Consider the following 17,653-nt stretch of genomic DNA (forward strand, 5'->3'; position numbering starts at 1 on the left):
AGTGGATGACTATCAAGGCCAACAAGACACCAGGGTCAGCAGACTGCCTCCAATACTGCTGCCAGCGATGGGGGGAGCACCAAGACGTAGCAGTCGTGAACATAAGTTTAAGGCACCATGAGCACAAAAGGGTGTTCACAGGTGATGATCTGTTCTGTAATGTTTTGTTTATGTTTACTGGTCTGGGAATGAAGACCAGAGAAGGTTATGTTAATTTGTTTGGACTGTGAAAATGATATAGATTTTGTTTTTGTTGTAGTGGCCTGAGTACGCTTCACCTTTTTATTTTTTTGGTGTGGGGCATGCCAGTGTGTAATGCTGGATGTGAGTGCCTGTGTAACTTTATTGTTACTTTATTGGGTTCAAATGAAAGGGTCAGTTCAGACACCCGGGATGGAGGCAGCAGCCCTGACATGAGATGGAAGCTGGTCTTTGACAGCCTAGCTGAAGGAGCATTGGATCAAGACGTCTCTATTGTCTCCCTGGAGGTTACCGAGTCTGCCTCTATTCCCTCAGCGTTCTCCTCACTGTGCTCCTCTTCTGATTCACTACTGGATTCATCCTCTGTGGCCTGTGGAGCTGCGTCAGGATCCTCCTCCTCCAGTGGGTCCCCCCTTGCCAGATTGTGGAGAGTGCAGAATGTAACCATGATCAGTGACACCCACTCTGGGGGGTATTGTAGTGCTCCCCCTGAACGATCCAGGCATCAGAAGCGCATTTTCAGAAGACCTATGGTTCTCTCTATTGCTGCCCTTGTGGAAGCATGGCTCCTATTATAACGCTGCTGTGCCTCTGTTCTTGGGCGCCAGAGAGGTGACATAAGCCACCTTTTCAATGGATAGCCCTTGTCACTCATCAGCCATCCATCCAGTTGGGCTGAAGCACTGAAGAGTCTCAGCACCTGGGAGTGTCTCAGGATGTAAGCGTCATGGGAGCTGCCAGGTACCTTGCACAGACTTGCAGAATCAGTGTCCTGTGATCACACACTATCTGCATGTTCATGGAGTGGAATCCCTTCCTGTTGACGAAGGCACCAGGCTTGCGCCTTGATGGCCACATGTGTACATTCTATTGCACCCTGGACACCGGGGATCCCAGCAGTTGCTGCAAAGTCTCTGGCTCACTCAGCCTGGCTGGCCTCGTCTGTACGGAAATAAATAAATGTCATTAACCGCCTGAACAGAGCTTCTGTCACCAGCTTGATGCAACTGTGGACAGCTGATTGGGAGACTCCACACAGATTCCCCACTGACCCCTGGAAAAAGCAGGACACATAGAAGTTGAGGGCCACTGTGACCTTCAGAGCCACTGGCATGGGGTGTCCACCCACACAGTTGGAGATGATCTCAGACCCAATCATATGACAAATGGAGGTCATGTTCTCCCTAGAGAGGCAGAGTCTCCTTCAGCATTGCACCTTGAACATATTGAGGGAGCTGCATCGCCGCTTGTAAACCCTGGCAGCAGGATAGTGGTGTCTTCTGTGACCCCTTCCACCTTGGACTTTCTGCTGGCCCTGTGCCCCTTGTGCCTGCACCTCTCCTCCCACAGGCCCCTCCCCTGGAAGCTGCACTGGGACACCTGGCCTCCTCTCCCTTCTGCCCCTCTCTCCCTGTTCAAAGGAGGTGCATCCAGCAGAGACCACAATCCCCATTACCAGGGTTACAGAAGGCTGACTGATACCTGGAAAACTGGACACAGTCAAAATCCTCCAGGGGCCTTGGCAACACCAATGAGTCCTGAAATGGAGCCTAGAAATGCTAAGAATGAAGCTCAGAACAGAGATGAAGCTGTCAAGTTCAAATAAGCAACCAGCAGCAAACTATCTCCTAAACTCCTCACCATTCACACTGGCAATGCTGCTGACCCTTTTTATCCCAACCTTGGATGAGGTTTTGCAAAATGTGGGCTGCCCGTTTTGCCTGTGCAATGAGTGTGAAATTGCACGGGCAACGTAAAATTGGGTTCATTTGGGTTTTTAGTGGCCTTAAGTGGCCTCTTAATTGATGGATAATGATTGATAGCAGGAACTCTGGCTAATTTACAGCCCCCCACCCGCCAACATCCTTCCAAATCTGGTGACACCGAGGTCCATTGTCGCTCCCCAGCTGAGGACAACCACTTCATTAGAAACTCCATCATCTGGCTCTCCAAAAAAAAATCCTTGGCTTTGCTGGTGACAGACCCTGCCTCCCAGTCTACAGCTATGGAGAGTAGTACCAGGTGGAAGTGAACTGCCCCCTTTTCTTGAGCATTGTACATGTGCAGGAGCTGACACACGTGGGGCGTACAGCACCTGATGAAAATGAGCTGGAATCATCAAAGGAACAATCCGGGGAGTGACAGGGGGCAGCAACATACCATTCACACTGACTGCTTCCAAGACAGATCAACCAGTGAAGCAAATCACACAGTGAAATCCTTCAGAATTAAGATGAACTGGGCCTCAGTGAATGGGAAAGGCGAATTCATTTAATATGAGCTATCATTCACTTGCTGAATATCAATCTGCAAAGCTTGTTCCCTAGACTTATTTAAAATGCCAATGGCTATTAGCTAACAGATGTGATCTTTCCTGTCTGAGTAGCCCTGGCCAACTCCCTCCCTCTGGGTTAAGAACTGAGTGTCAGAAAAGAGTAGAATATATGTGAGTGGGTAGCAAAGCCGATCAGTTCGAACGTTATGGCACAGGGTCATGGATGGCTTACACTTACATTACAGGGCTTGATGATACCTAGGATATCCTGATGAATGTATACTGCTGCTTAGATCTGCAGTTGCAATTGGGTGAAAATTGATTTTTCTCATGAGGAATGGGCTGGTGAATCCAGCTAACTGCGGTCACAGTACAGTGCCCAGAGCCTCTCCGATACAAATCTCCGACATCGTACCTGGGCATTAATGGGCTGAAAATAGGGTTGCCAACCCTCCAGAGTTGACATAGAGTCTCCAGGAATTGAAGATTAATCCCCATGGCAATGCTACAAACAAATTTGGAGAAAATCTGAACGCTTTCACTTACTAGTTATAGAGTAACGTCGAAGATGGGAGAAGGAGCTATTTGACTAAGTTGAGAATCACCTGATCTTGTAATGAAGAGTCTGTTTATTTCTCAATTGGTGTTGAGAAGGTGGGGGCATCACGATTCTGGGTTTGTTAGGTGACCAGTAGTGACCAGTCAATTTTAGCTACCCCACCCCAATGAGCAGGGTGCTCGGGGAAGGTAACGAGCAGGGTGCTCGGGGAGGGTAACGAGCAGGGTGCTCGGGGAGGGTAACGAGCAGGGTGCTCGGGGAGGGTAATGAGCAGGGTGTTCGGGGAGGGTAACGAGCAGGGTGTTCGGGGAGGGTAACGAGCAGGGTGCTCGGGGAGGGTAACGAGCAGGGTGCTCGGAGAGGGTAACTAGCAGGGTGCTCGGGGAGGGTAACGAGCAGGGTGCTCGGAGAGGGTAACTAGCAGGGTGCTCGGGGAGGGTAATGAGCAGGGTGCTCGGGGAGGGTAATGAGCAGGGTGCTCGGGGAAGGTAACGAGCAGGGTGCTCGGAGAGGGTAACTAGCAGGGTGCTCGGGGAGAGTAACGAGCAGGGTGCTCGGAGAGGGTAACTAGCAGGATGCTCGGGGAGGGTAAAGAGCAGGGTGCTTGGAGAGGGTAACTAGCAGGGTGCTCGTGGAGAGTAACGAGCAGGGTGCTCGGGGAGGGTAACGAGCAGGGTGCTCGGGGAGGGTAACGAGCAGGGTGCTCGGGGAGGGTAACGAGCAAGGTGCTCGGGGAGGGTAACGAGAAGGGTGCTCGGGGAGGGTAACGAGCAGGGTGCTCGGGGAGGGTAACGAGCAGGGTGCTCGGGGAGGGTAACGAGCAGGGTGCTCGGGGAGGGTAATGAGCAAGGTGCTCAGGGAGGGTAACGAGCAGGCTGCTCGGAGAGGGTAACAATCAGGCCGGGTCCACCGATGGCCTGAGCATGCTCTATTCCCGCCATCTTACCTTTGCCAACCGTCGAGTGGGCCGAGGCCCCACAACAGGGTGATGGGGGCCTACTTTACATTCAAAGGCCAGGGGCCGATGTTGTCATCAGTGTCACAACACGACCTTAACATCCAGCCTGATATGTGGTCAGTTTCAGGGATACTGTGTCTGTGTGACTGCGGACACACTTGTTATGTGGCCAGTTTCAGGAACACCGGGCCCCAGGATTTGGTTGTGGGCCGGGGAAATGTGAGTTGGGCCCATTCCCAACTTCTGAACCCAAGCCCGCCTTTGAACTCCATTCCTGCCATATTCTTGTCTCTGAAAGACATGGGTGGGTGAGGTTGGGTTTTGTGAACCATGATGCAGTGCGGGAGGAACCTGGCTGTGGAGGCAGACTGGTTAGCAGGCCTGCCACAGTTCCTGGGGACAGCAGCTGAGCTCCCAACATTGCTGTTATGCCCCCGAACCTCAACCCTCACATCTCCAACCACCCCCACGCCCCCTCTACTCCCTTTCATGCTCCCCATGACCTTCAAATTCCCTATTCTATCCCAAGCGCCTCCATGCCCCCTCATACCCCCATGCCCCTCATGTATCCTCCACAGCACTCACTCAGCATCCAATATGGATATCTTTGAAATAGATATTAATAAAGCTTAAAACATTCTAATAGAGCTATCATTCAAAGATACTTTATTCAGAAAAAAAGAAGTCTAATTCATAAAAGCCTTTCAAAAATGTAAATCTCCTCAAGTGGTCAATCTGATGTAAGACAAGCAGACACTTAACCACTTACAATATCAAAGACAGATAACCCTTTCATAATGTTTCAAAGCTGTCAGTCAAAATGTGCTGAGATTAATGGTTCTGGAGGTTTTAAAATTCAACCAAGCATTCATAATAGGCTCAGGTATAATAACAAACCCTGGGAAATGTAAACAATGGAGTTTACTGAAACTGAATAAAAAACAGACAGCCTTTTTAAAGCAGCAGATGGTGCTTCATTTCTATTGGAAAGCAGGTTGCGAGTCTATCAAAAGAGTGGAGCATTTGCTTCTAAGAACGGATCAATTTTTTTTTCAAGGCTAAAGATACCCTGACATTTAAGTAACAGTCCAAAACATGACTGGAGATTTTGAAACATATTTTTCTGCAGTTTTGAATGCATTTTTGCACTTTCTCCAGTGGGAAAAGAACCTTAATGCATCTCAACACTTAAACAACACTGGTCAATCTAATGGTCAACTTATCTTTTCAGTACAGATCCCTATGATGAATCACTGCAGTTGAAAAACATCAAATTGACAATTTGAAACGGTCGCATTTCAAGTTATCAAAACATTTGATGCTTACCTATCAGAATGTTTCCGCGTCCTCAGCAGGCTTCCCCCGGTGGTCATGAATGCATCAAGGAGGCAGGATCCTTTTAGGTCTTACAAAACCCACACCAGCACATGAAAATAGCGGGGAGAGCAAGTTCAACCTTGCTATAGGGTTGACAATGGCGACTGCGACTGGGGTCATGTCTTGAGGCTCTACCCGCCTGCGAAAAGCCCACCCAAAAATAATGTGGGGTCAGGAAGGGAGAGGAAATTCATTTTTGCTGTGAAAAACATCAAAATGTCAGTTTTCCCCGCCCTATTCCTGCCTCCATTGGGAGATGAAAATCAAGCTCCAGGTCTCTGTGTAACAGTGTACACTTCTGGCTCACTTTTGGGAATATCAGGTTTATGTGTGACTGTGTACAGATCTGGTATGTGTTCAATTTTAGGAATGCAACGGTGACTACATTTCACAAAAGTTCTTCTTTTGGTTGTGAAGTGCTTTGAGACTTTCTAAAATATTAATGTAAATGTTTCCTTCCCCAGGAATCTGTGACTCTCACAATTCTGGCATATGGTCAGTTTCAGAGCTGCGGCTTTTTTTTCACTTCCGTCAACCAGAATGACCTGGGGACAACATTTTGCATTGTAAATGGGATTGAATAATAAAACATTCTGATTTGCATCCTACATCATGGAGAAAGTTTTGTTTTCACTTAAATTTTCTCTCAATCTGGTGGCACCAGCTGTGAGACAAATTAAAATGTCGATTTAAAGGAACCACAGATTTGTAGAACATAAAACAGCTAAATGATACTCTGTCAGATTGAAGTGTTTGCTGAAACCCGACAAGAAATTCTAGATTGTTCCGTAAAATCTGTCAGGATGCAGCTCTGGTTGGCATATCCATGGAGTTTACATCAGATGATCTCCTACCTCATATTACCCTCCCCTAACATTCCCGCTATTGGTACATCCTCCAGGCCATCAGACTCTCATGGGCAATTGGAGAAGGAACTTGGTTACCTAATTGGATTAATCTCTGATTCTCTCAACAGCAACTTGCAATTATATAGCGCTTCTTCACACAAACATTTCAGGGTACTTCGCAGGAGTGTCATAAAACAGAATTTGAACTTGAGCCACATAAGGACATATTAGGGCAGATGGACAAAAGCTTTGTTAACAGTTAGTTTCAAGGAATATCACAAAGGAGGAAAGCGAGGGAGAGAGGTGGAGAGGCTTAGGGAGCGGAGTCCAGAGCTCAGGGCCTAGGCAGTTGAAGGTACAACTGCCCATGGTGAAATAATTGAAATCAGGGCTGATTCAAGAGGCCAGAATTAGATGAACACAGATATCTCAGAAGAGGGGAGAGTTGGAGGAGATTACAGAGGTAGAGAGGGGCGAGGCCATGGAGGGATTTGAAAGCAAGGATGAGAATTTTAAAATTGAGGCCTTGCTTGACCAGGAGCCAATGTAGGCCAGGATTGACGAGTGAATGTGACTTGGTGTGAATTAGGACGTGGGCAGCAGAGTTTTGGGTAATCTTAAATTTACGGAGGGTAGAGAGAGAAAGTCCGGCCAGGAGTGTATTTGAATAGTCAAGTCTAGGGTTAACAAAGGCACAGATGAGGGCTTCAGTTGCAGATAAGCTGGAGTCAGGCGATGTTATGGATGCTGCCTGACCTGCTGAGAATTGACAGCATTTTTTGCTTTCGTCTCAAATTTCCAGCAACTGCAATACTTTGCTTTTGGATTAATTTTGGCTGTCAATCAAACAGTCTTTTTCCCATCTCCAATATTTTTTAACTAATAAATGAAACTATGTCAAGAAAATGAACTGAACAACACGCACTTTATTTTAATATGCCTACGATTTTACTCCTTCTTTGCTTGCAGCACTGTCCTGCAAATTATTCTTCAGTTCCTGGAGACTGCGAGCAATCCTATTTCAGATTCCTGCTGTTACCATGAGGCTTAGTACACAAGCCACACCTTCTGTCATTTTGCCACAGCACTTGTGTGAGACTCAGGCAATTGGCTGAATTGGGAAGGGAGGCATGAAGGCAAAAATAAACTGGCTAATGCCTCAACAAAAAGGCCATAAAGGGTTTTGCACCAAGTCCTGTTCACCCATCAACGCCTGTGTTCACTGGCCTAAATTAGCTCCCAGTCCAACCTGCCCCACTGTCAAAAAAATGGCCCGCGCAGTTGTGGGGGATTGGGGGTTAGGGGACATCTGGGCGGTAGTGGGGGGGTGGGGGGGGAGGGGTGGTGGGGTGGGGGGATTGCGGGTGGGAAGGAGGTAGCCTTGATTGGAAAGGGGGCCCATGAACAAGTCAACCCTGAGCCTTTTCCACCTGAGGGCCAAGCAGGCTGACCTGCTGGGCACCCTCCTCCCCACACCGGCCCCCCCACCCGCTGACCCCCGCCCGCCAGCTGAAAAATTTCTTCCAGGTTGGGAAGTGGCTCTGAAGTGCTCCTTAAGGGCCTCAATTGGGGGTGAGGGTGGATGGCCGCCCTAGGTGTCACCCAACATCCAGGCAATCACGGCGAGGTCAGGGGTCGGCAGGCAGGCGGCGGGAAAGCCATCCACAGAATTTTAGGGGCCTCCCCTCCCTCGCCTGCAAACTCACATGCAGAGGACTGTAAAATTCTGTCCCTGGATTTTAAAACTTTTCAAATCCCTACATGGCCTCACCCCTCCCTATCTCTGTTAGCTCTTCCTCCTCCAGAACCCTCCCAAATCTCCGCACTTCTCCAATTCTGGCATGTTGTGCAACCCCTATTTCCTTCCCACCATCGCTAGTAGCTGCGGCTTTCAGCCTCAAAGACCCCAAGCGTATTTATCATGGAAATCACCTCTGTAAACTTGTCAGCCTTAATTGCAACATCTAACTAACAGTTGATGCTGTTTTACCTTTTGCCCACCAATCACTCAAAATGCTTTGTGAAAATGTTTTCAGCTTGAATGTTTTTGAGCTGCAATTCCTTCCTCTGTACTTTGTTTTGTGTTCCATGAACTAATTCAGAAAATGCGCTACTCAGAGAGGGAGGTAATGAGAGAGTAGAGAGTTTTTCCTTTAATTCAATTAGAAAAAATGGATATTGAAGCCAACTAGTTATCTCTGTTTCGTTGATGGTTAGAAAATGTAAATGTCCTACTTCTTTATGCCTGTGAGGCACTGATTCAAGCTGTTAATAAAAAGGGCAGGGATAAAAAGACAATGTCTTTCCTCATTTTAACTTGATGGTTTTAAACAAAAAATGAGCTTTGAAAGGACATCAAACCTCCTTGGATGATACCAATAGGAAGACAAGGTGGAAAGGATGGAAACAGGTTGAGTGTGAGGGGCCCATTGGTCTCTTACCTTTTGCCGCTTGCTTTTGTGGGGAACATTTGGGGGGCAATAGATGGGGTGAAATGTAAGGTGAGCAACAATGGGGCAAAAGAGAAGATATAATGCAAGGAGTTAAGTGGATAGTGAAGAAGTGGAAACATGATGGAATGAAGGGTGATAACAAGGGAAGGTTGTGAAAATGATGAGGATGAGGGGTTTGGTTGGAAACTTGTGTAATTGAGGGAAGGTAAGGCTGGAGCCTGCCAAGGGTAAGAAATTCTCTGCATGTCACCCCTTCCTCTCCACCATGGTCACCGATGACTGCAGATCATGCCATGTCAACCCCACTTCCCACCCGAAAGTAGAGGCACAAGACAGAGGGAGAGAACTGAAGAATAAAAATTAGGGAGGGAGTAGCAGAAGGCAGGAGAAAAAGAGAAACAAGCAGAAGTGGAGAGTCCGAAAGAGAAAGAGCAACACACAGATATGAAGTGAGTTGTTTCCTTTTACTCAATTTAAATCTTGCACGTACAGGGGATGATATTGAGACATGAGTTGGTTGTATAGTACCAAACAGGAATGAATAACTCATTGAGGTGTGTTCCTCCTGTCTTTGATAAGGGATTGACTGATTGTGGAGAGCCAAAGCAGAGGAATAGAGATGACTTTTATCTTCAACTGGAAATCAAGATAAATATAAATCATATTTGCATTCTTCCTGCATCTAGCAGGTATCAAGGCTGATCTCATTGTGCTCTTTATAATGATAGTTCTCTCAGATTAATCATTTTATTCATGATTTCATTGGAATTTAGATAATTAGGTAATTAACAAAATAAAGGTAACGTGTTTAAATTTGTATAGACATGCTGACACAATGATGAGTGATGGACTCTTACTATATTGCTTTCTGTTGTCCTCAATTTGTTTCTCTCCTCTCCTGAGGGCATTGATTTGTACCGGGGTAAGGTAATCATTTTTCTGAAGTATTTCTTTGACAGGAATGAAGTATATTACAACAGAAGAACAAACTAAGGTCATGGTTCAGTTGGAAGCATTCTTGGCTCTGAATGTGAAGGTTGTGTGGGTTCCCGTTCTATTCCGGAGACTTGAGTGCATAATCCAGGCCGAAACACCTGATGCACTATTGTTGGAATGCTGCAGTGTTAGAAATGCAGCCTTTCAGGATGAGAGTTTATATTGAGGGTCCACCTTCCCTCTCAGGTGAAGGCAAAAGGTTCCATGGCCTTCGTTTCAATGTTTATCGCTCAACTAACATCGCTAAAAACTGATTTTCTGGTCATCATTGCATTGTTGTTTGTGGGATCTTACTGTGTGCAAGCGTTTCCCAAAGTGCAACACCTCAATAGTTGTAAAGCACTTCTGGACATCTGAGGTCACGAAAGGTGTGGAAATACAAATATTTCTATGCCTGTCTCCTAACACTGAGCTGGAGAACAGAACAGTGAGGTCTGATTAAAATGGAAATAAAACTTGTGGGCGTGATGAAAAACTGACCATAATCCTCGTTGCTTGGTCAGTCATATTGCTTATTGGTCATTTATATTGGTCCTCGTGCTATTATTCTGTTCATCCGTAGGAATGTGGACATTGTTCGCAAGGCTGGCGTTCATCACCCATCCCTGGTGGTCCTGGGAAAGTGGTGGTGGACCAACTTCTTCAAATGCTACGCCATCTCAGTGGGCGGCTCAGGATCAACCATGCTGATACAGGCATGGAGTCACACATAGGCCAGATTGGGGAAGGACAACAGGTTCCCATCCCTAAAGGACACTGGTGAACCAATTGGATTTTTATGATCATCCAGTAGGTTCATGGTTCCTTTTACTGTTATCGTCTTTTACACAGGCTGAATCGATAGTCTAACTGCCAAGGTGGAATCCAAACCCTTGTCCTGTTGCATTACAAACCCAGACCTCTGAATCTCTGCTCCAGTAACATCATCATTTCATTATATGTCTCATGTGTGCAAATAGCTGAACTGTGGGATAAACCTCTTAAAATTAAAGAAACTCAATTACTTTCAATAGCAGAAAGGAGGCATTGTGAATGAGGGGGGAATGGTGGTGTCGTGGTAACGTCACGAGCCTAGTAATGGAGATGCCCAGGCAAATCCTCTGTGGGCAGGGGTTCAGATCCCACCATGGCAGCTGGTGGAATTTAAGTTCAATAAATAAAAAGTCTGAATTTGAAAGCGAGGGCAGAATCGTCCCAGGTGTGCAGTAACGGGCAGGAAATGTGACATTATACCCGCCAACTGCAATGGCGGCTTCACATGCCATATGGTCCCAACCCGCCACATTAATTATGCATTCCTGGGAAACATGCCGTTTCCATGGTGGGCGGGCATTCACCCACACGCCATCACCTCACTGTTTCATCACACTGGGCGCCATATTTAAAGTGCAGCTGTGCACAAACGTCTCAGTGCGTCCACCCCAGGACTGCTACACAGAATACAGGATGGCCCTGAAAGCCAAAAAAGACTGCAGCCCACCCCCCCGGCTTCGGTGACACGCCCCTCGAGCTGAGGAGGCCCTCCATGCTGTCTTCTACCCAGCTCTGACCCAAGGATGGGCAGCTGCATCACCAATCCAGCATGGGAGGCGGTGGCAGCGGTGGTTAGTGCCAATGCCCTGCAAAAGAGGACAGCCATCTGGTGCCACTACAGGATGAAGGGTAAGTCACCCTTCCCATCACTCTCAACTCACACACTCACAAATCCATCACACCTCCAGAGGGATCTCACACCTTAAGGGACAGCCCCATTAACTCTCACACACACCCTCACATCTCCATCAGGCTCATACCCTCTTGAGCTCACATCCTCATCCTGTCCATGGCTCCGCTCACCACACAAACATTCCACGCAGTGCCCATGCATCCTGTTCACACTCTCTCCATCTGTTTTCATGCAGGAGAAGCTTGCTCACGACAGCAGGGAGAGGTCCCAGACCGGGGGTGGAGTGGCCCACATTATGCCCCTCACTCACTTTGAGGAGTGTGCCATCGCGCTGAATGGTGAGGACATCAACCCTGCCTGCAGAGATGGTGAAGTCGGCAGCGAACATCCTTGTGAGGATCCTGCACCAGATCATCCCTCTCTCAATGCAGCTGGGAGTACTCTCTCTCCTGCTTTTGCCATACACCACTTATCTCTACTTTGGTTCACAGGGAGCTCTGCCAAGCAGCCAACACCCTCAGCCAACCAGCCCCTCAGCTCCATCCACCAAGAGGACACCTCCTCCATTGAAGAGCTGGGAATAAGCATTCTGGAAGACCCGTCACAGCGCTTACCCACACCCTCCACCAGCACAGAGTCACACGCCCTGGTGGGACCTAGATCTGCAGCAGGCTTCGGTTCACATTCTGGGGGTCACCGCACAGACACATGTCCACAGCAGGAGGAGGCAGGTTCAGCTGAGCTCCCTGGCACTCAGAGGACTGCTGGGGAAGAGACATCTGTGGGGTCCGAGTCAGAAGACAAGCATCTGGATTTGGTCTTCCAACTCATTGTGGAGAGTCAGCAGAAGGTGGGGGAACATCACGCAGAGCTGTTGGAAGCCCTCAACAGAGTGGCACACGAGTTGGAGGAGTGCGTCCACCTGCTCTCTGATGAAGTGGTGCCCACATGTGCACACATTGAGGTCACCATGGGGAGGATGGCGAACACCGTGGAGACTCTGATCCAGCAGAACGCGGAGATGTGTGCAGACCTGCTCTCCATCGCGGGAGCCATGGGTGAGTTCCTGCAGTGGCAACGCGAGAGGGAAACAGGGCACCTCAACGTTCCTCCAGGTGCTCCTTCCTCTCAAGGAGTCAGGCCAGGGACCCGGGCACCCAAAGGGAGGAGGAATGGCAGTTGGACACCCCGGGTCATCCACTCAGGAATCCCAGAGTCTGCCCTCTCCCTCCGAGTCCCCTTTGCCTGTGACCCCCTCAACCTCATCCTCTGTTGCTGCAGAGGGAGTAGCCGGCCCACGACTGACTTTGGAGGGGAAGCGTGTGTGTGGTAGGACCTTTTGGAGCCTTGTGCAAACACTCTCCCACGCACGCAGATCCTTCATGTATCACACTCACCTCAATGTCGAGAGTATTTTGAATGCTGCCTGCTAGGATTCACTTTCAGTTGTCTATCTGAGCTGACCTGTATCTCCGCCCACCCACTGATCACACTCCCATGCAGCACCTGATCTCGCCCACCACGACTCTCATTTCACTTTATATTTGGACAGCATGGTCTGGATTCGCTTTTTCATCAGCTCCCCGATCCTTTACCCTCCCCCAGTCACCCATATCGTTCCCCCCATCACTGTCGACCCCCCGGCATCACCTTCCACCTCCCCTCTGTGACCTACCAGCCACAACCACCTTTCTTCGGGGATGTCCAGGTGAACGTGCACTTTCCCTCCCTTCCCAAAAATCCCACCCCCATCCGCATTCACCTCCCCCACCTCCTCCTTCCCATCCCCAGGGTCCGGGTGTACCTTCTATTCCCTGCCAACCACCCTCGCCGTCCCTTCTACTTCTACCATCGAACCCTCACCCTCCCACCCTACCGCCTCACTCTGCCCTCCATCATTCTCACTATTCCCTCAGTTTACATCCCCAGGAGGCAGCCATAGACTCATCAGGGCCCTCCCTTGCACGTTCACCTAGACATCCCCACTTCGGACCCCTTCCCCCCTTGGAACCCCTTCCCCACTCCCAACTCTTTACTCCAGCTTTACATCTTCCTCCAACCATAGTCCTTCTCCCTCCCTGACTCCTTCAGACACCCTCACTTCTTCCTCCAGCCTTCTCTGCACTCCTTCCTCCCCCTGGACTCCCTCCCCTCTCGGCACTCCTTCCTCTGCCTGGACTCCCTACCCTCACCACACTCCTTCCTCCCACTGGACACCGTCCCCTCTTTGCACTCCTTCCCTCCTCTGAACTCCTTCCCCTACACCTTCCAACCCCCTTACACCTACCTACCCAGTTGCCGTCTTCTCCCCATTACCCCTTCCTCCCTCCGTACTCCATCCCCCCCTCCCAACCTCACCCACAATACCTTAATTCCTTCCTCCCAACCTCACCCCATCCTAACACCTCTTTCTCTCCGAGTCAATTCTAGACCTTCCTCCCCCAACTCTCGGTACATCTTCCTCTCCCAAACACAGCTGGACTTTCCTCTCTACCCCCTCGATTATCATCCGTTGTGAACAGACCCTCAACAGTGACTTTCCACAGTCTGTGAGCTGCTTTGTAGCAGAGCCATGTCCATGAGAATCCATCCAGCATGCAATGGACGTTCCTCCAGTGTGCCGTGGCTGTCGGGCTCCAGCATCTTCTGCTCCTCTGTGTCCGCACTATGAGCAAGGCCCTGATGGTAAGTCCCAACTTCTGCACGTCACAGTTGTCAAGACGTCTTCTGCAGCAGCGTGCAATCACGCCGATGTGGACAGACGATCCAGGAAGCGGGGTGGGATGGTTCCAGCAGGCTGGCCTTATAATGATATGCAGATGTATTACAATGATGTTCCCAACATCCGATGGCGGGGAGCACGGCCCGCCATTGACAGGCTGAGTGTACGATCGCAAACTGGTTTCACGATGTTGTGAAATGGATTTCTGGCCTTCTCGCTATATTGTCCGCTCACACTGCTGAGCACCCCTGTGTAGGGGGTGGTGGTGTGTGTCAGCTTCACCTCTGACTTCTGAGTGGTCCGAATCACTCCCACTCCCTGGGTTCTAGACCTTGGACTTATTTGGGGGTTGTGACAAAGTGCAGCAGACAACTGGTTTTGGTGCAAGAAAAAAACTGAGTTTATTGAAGTCACAAATGAACTTATAACATTAGGATTACACTGAGATTATACAGACCTACAAAGTACACTTAGTTAAGAATGGGGAACACACGGCATAACAAGGGAAAATCACGCTACTAATCCCCTTACTCTTGTCCTACCCCCAAAACCTAACTAAATTGAACTAGGAGAGGTCAGGGATCATGTTCACCAACCAGTGTTCCTTTACAGTTCAAAATCCAGCCAGGTAAGCCGGTTGCAGTTTTGGGGTACGCTCTTTGTGTCCTCTGGGGCCTGCCATCCCCACGTGGTCCTGGTCTGTGGAATCTGTGAAGGTTCTTCAGTTGGGTGGAAGGCGCGGTTGTGGGTGGTCGGTCTTCATGGAGGGCTGTGGTTGCGGCCTTGTTGTCTTCGGTTGAGCCTGCCACCCCGTGCCCCTCGCCATGATGTTGCCTGCGGGCCTGCAAACCTCCAGATCTCCTCCCTCCGCTTGGCTCAGCTACAACTGCTCCAAACTGCTCACTGCCCAAAACTGCTCACTTCAGATCTGCTCCCTTTCGTAACTGGTGGCCCAGATATACTGTTTTTTCGAATGTCTTATCTCAATCCAAATCAAGGTTAGTTCTTTGTTTGATTTTGGTGGGCTTCCACAGGTGATTGTTGTCTCATTGTTTTTAATGGGCTCGCATGATGTTTATCATTGTCTTCCTGTCCCCATAACTAGTTTTGAACTGAAAGCCATTGTATATGTGGAGTATTGATGGGTTCGCATAATTGCATTGATTGTGGTCTTCCTGCCTTAGTAGTTAGTAGCGATTATTTCTGCAAGATTTTCATGGGCTTTAATTTCGAGTAAGATGAAGTCTTTCTCTGGGTTGATTGTTTAAAGGGAAGAATGCGTATTCTGTCTCCTCTCATCCTAGCTTCCTGTCTGCAGGGTTCTACACTTAACCCAGCAGTTGGGTCCTCTGCCATAAAAGTCCAAAAGTTATATCCTTGTTGATGACATGAAAAATGTGGGAATTTTGAGAACCCTTCATCTGACACCAGCGGGCACGGAAAATTCCGCCCCCAGTTTCAGTAAAGGTGGCCATGAAACTATCATCGATTGTTGTAGAAACTGACCTGGTTCAGTAACGCCCTTTAGGGAAGGAAATCTGCCATCCTTACTTGGTCTGGCCTATATGTGACTCCAGACCCACAGCAATGTGGCTGACTCTTAACTCACCTCCGAAATGGCCTTGCAAGCCTTCAAGGGCAATGACAGGTGGGCAACAAATTCTGGCCTTCCCAGTGACACCCACATTCCATGAATGAATTTTAAAAAAGCTATCAGTAAATAGAGGCTTGGCTAAAAAGTAACCACACCTCAAGTGAACCTGAAAGAAGATGAGGTATTAATTGCTGCAATATTAATCACCATCACCGCTCCAATCACATTGCGTTCTAACCCATGGAGAGGGCTCTGATGTTCCTGAGGCAGAGGCTGGTAGAAATGTGCCAACGTTAATGCAAAGACTGATCAGTACAATGATGTGCCACCCAGAAACATCTTGGCATGGGTTAAAAACCCTGGGAAAGTGACCTTCCCCCACTGGTAGGTGATATATGCTTTTTCAAATATACTAATGAATAACAATCCTGAGGTTTTTCATTACCTTTTCAATAATAGCTTTGCCAATAATATCCAGTAAATTTTTTCAGATCCGTTCCTTGGCCACACTAGTTAATGTGTGTGGGATTAATTAAATATTGGTTTCCTGTCTGCTAGAAAGGTTTTACTGCAAAAACATCTTTGGTTCATAGTCGGTTTAAAATCAATTAATAACACTCGTTCTTTAAAGGTTTTAGCCATGGCTCAGTAGGTAGCACTCTTACTTTCTGAGTTAGAAGGATGCTGATTGAAATGCCATTCAGGAACTTGAGGATAAAATCTATGCTGACACTGCTAGTAGAGCACTGAAGGAGTCGTGCACTCTTGGGAGTACCATCTTTCAGGTAAAATGTTAAACTGAAGCCCTTGTTTGTCCTCTCTGGTGGATGTAAAAGATATTCTGGCACTATTTCAGAGAAAATCAGGGGAGTTCTTCCTGTGGTCCTGGCCAGCCCCTCAACAAACATTACTAAAGAGACTATAGAACAATACGGCACAAATGGGGGCATTTTATCCGATTTTGCCTTTACTGCCTCTTTGGAAAGAGCTGTCCATTATTCTCGCTCCTGCGCTCTTCCCCAGAGCCTCGCAATCTCCACGGTAGGTAATTATCCAATTGCTTTTTGAAACTTCCTCTTGAATCTGCTTCCACCACCTTTTCAGGCAGTGTTATCCAAATTAGAATAACTCAGAGTAAAGAAATTCTACTCCTCGCATCTCTGGCTCATATGCCAATTGCTATAAATCTGTGCGCTCTGGTTAGCAACCCTCCTGCCAATGGAATCAGTTTCTCCTTATTCATTGTACCAAAACCTTTCACAATTTTGAACACATCCCCCCACTTAACTTTCTCTGCTCTGAGAATTATCTCACTCTCTCTAGTCTTTCCACATAAGTGAAATCTCTCATCCCAGCGGCAGAATCTTTACCTTGGTGGGCAGGCGCGTGCCCGACCTGCTCGAGCGTAAAATGATGCGCGTTGACGTAGGGTGAGCGTCCCGATGTCAATGCGCAATCACGCGATATTTCAGTCGGTTGGCACGCGCCGGAGTTGGCAGCACACCCGGCGACAATTAAAAGGCCTTTTCAGGCCATTTAAAAGGTATTTAAAATAAATTTTTCGCTGCCCAGCAGCCTTCTGCACTTTTTAGGAAAGCTCATCCACAGGCGGGATGAGGTTTCCAGCAGCAAATAAAATTAAAATAAAAAATTTTACATTTCATTTATAACATGAGCCCTGATACAAGTTTTATTACATTTTTGAAATCTGCATTTTATATTTGGGAAAATGTTCCTCTCCCTGAGGCAGCTCGGTGCCTCAGGGAGATTTGCAAGCGTGCACTTGCATGCGTGCGTGGAGATCGCGCTCACACTTCCCCCGCCTGCACAGACAGTGCTGAATGCTGCCGCTCGCATTTCATGCTGGGTGGGCCTTAATTGGCCCGCCCAGCGAGAAATCGTGGTCCGGCCCCGATCGCGGGCAGCGGTCGGCTTCCCAACTGCCCCTGCCCGCCCTCGCCGAGCCCGCCTGGCAAGGGCTAAATCCTGCTTCTGGTACCATTC

This window comes from Cetorhinus maximus, chromosome 18 (genome assembly GCF_964194155.1).
Source record: "Cetorhinus maximus chromosome 18, sCetMax3.hap1.1, whole genome shotgun sequence".
NCBI lineage: Eukaryota > Metazoa > Chordata > Chondrichthyes > Lamniformes > Cetorhinidae > Cetorhinus > Cetorhinus maximus.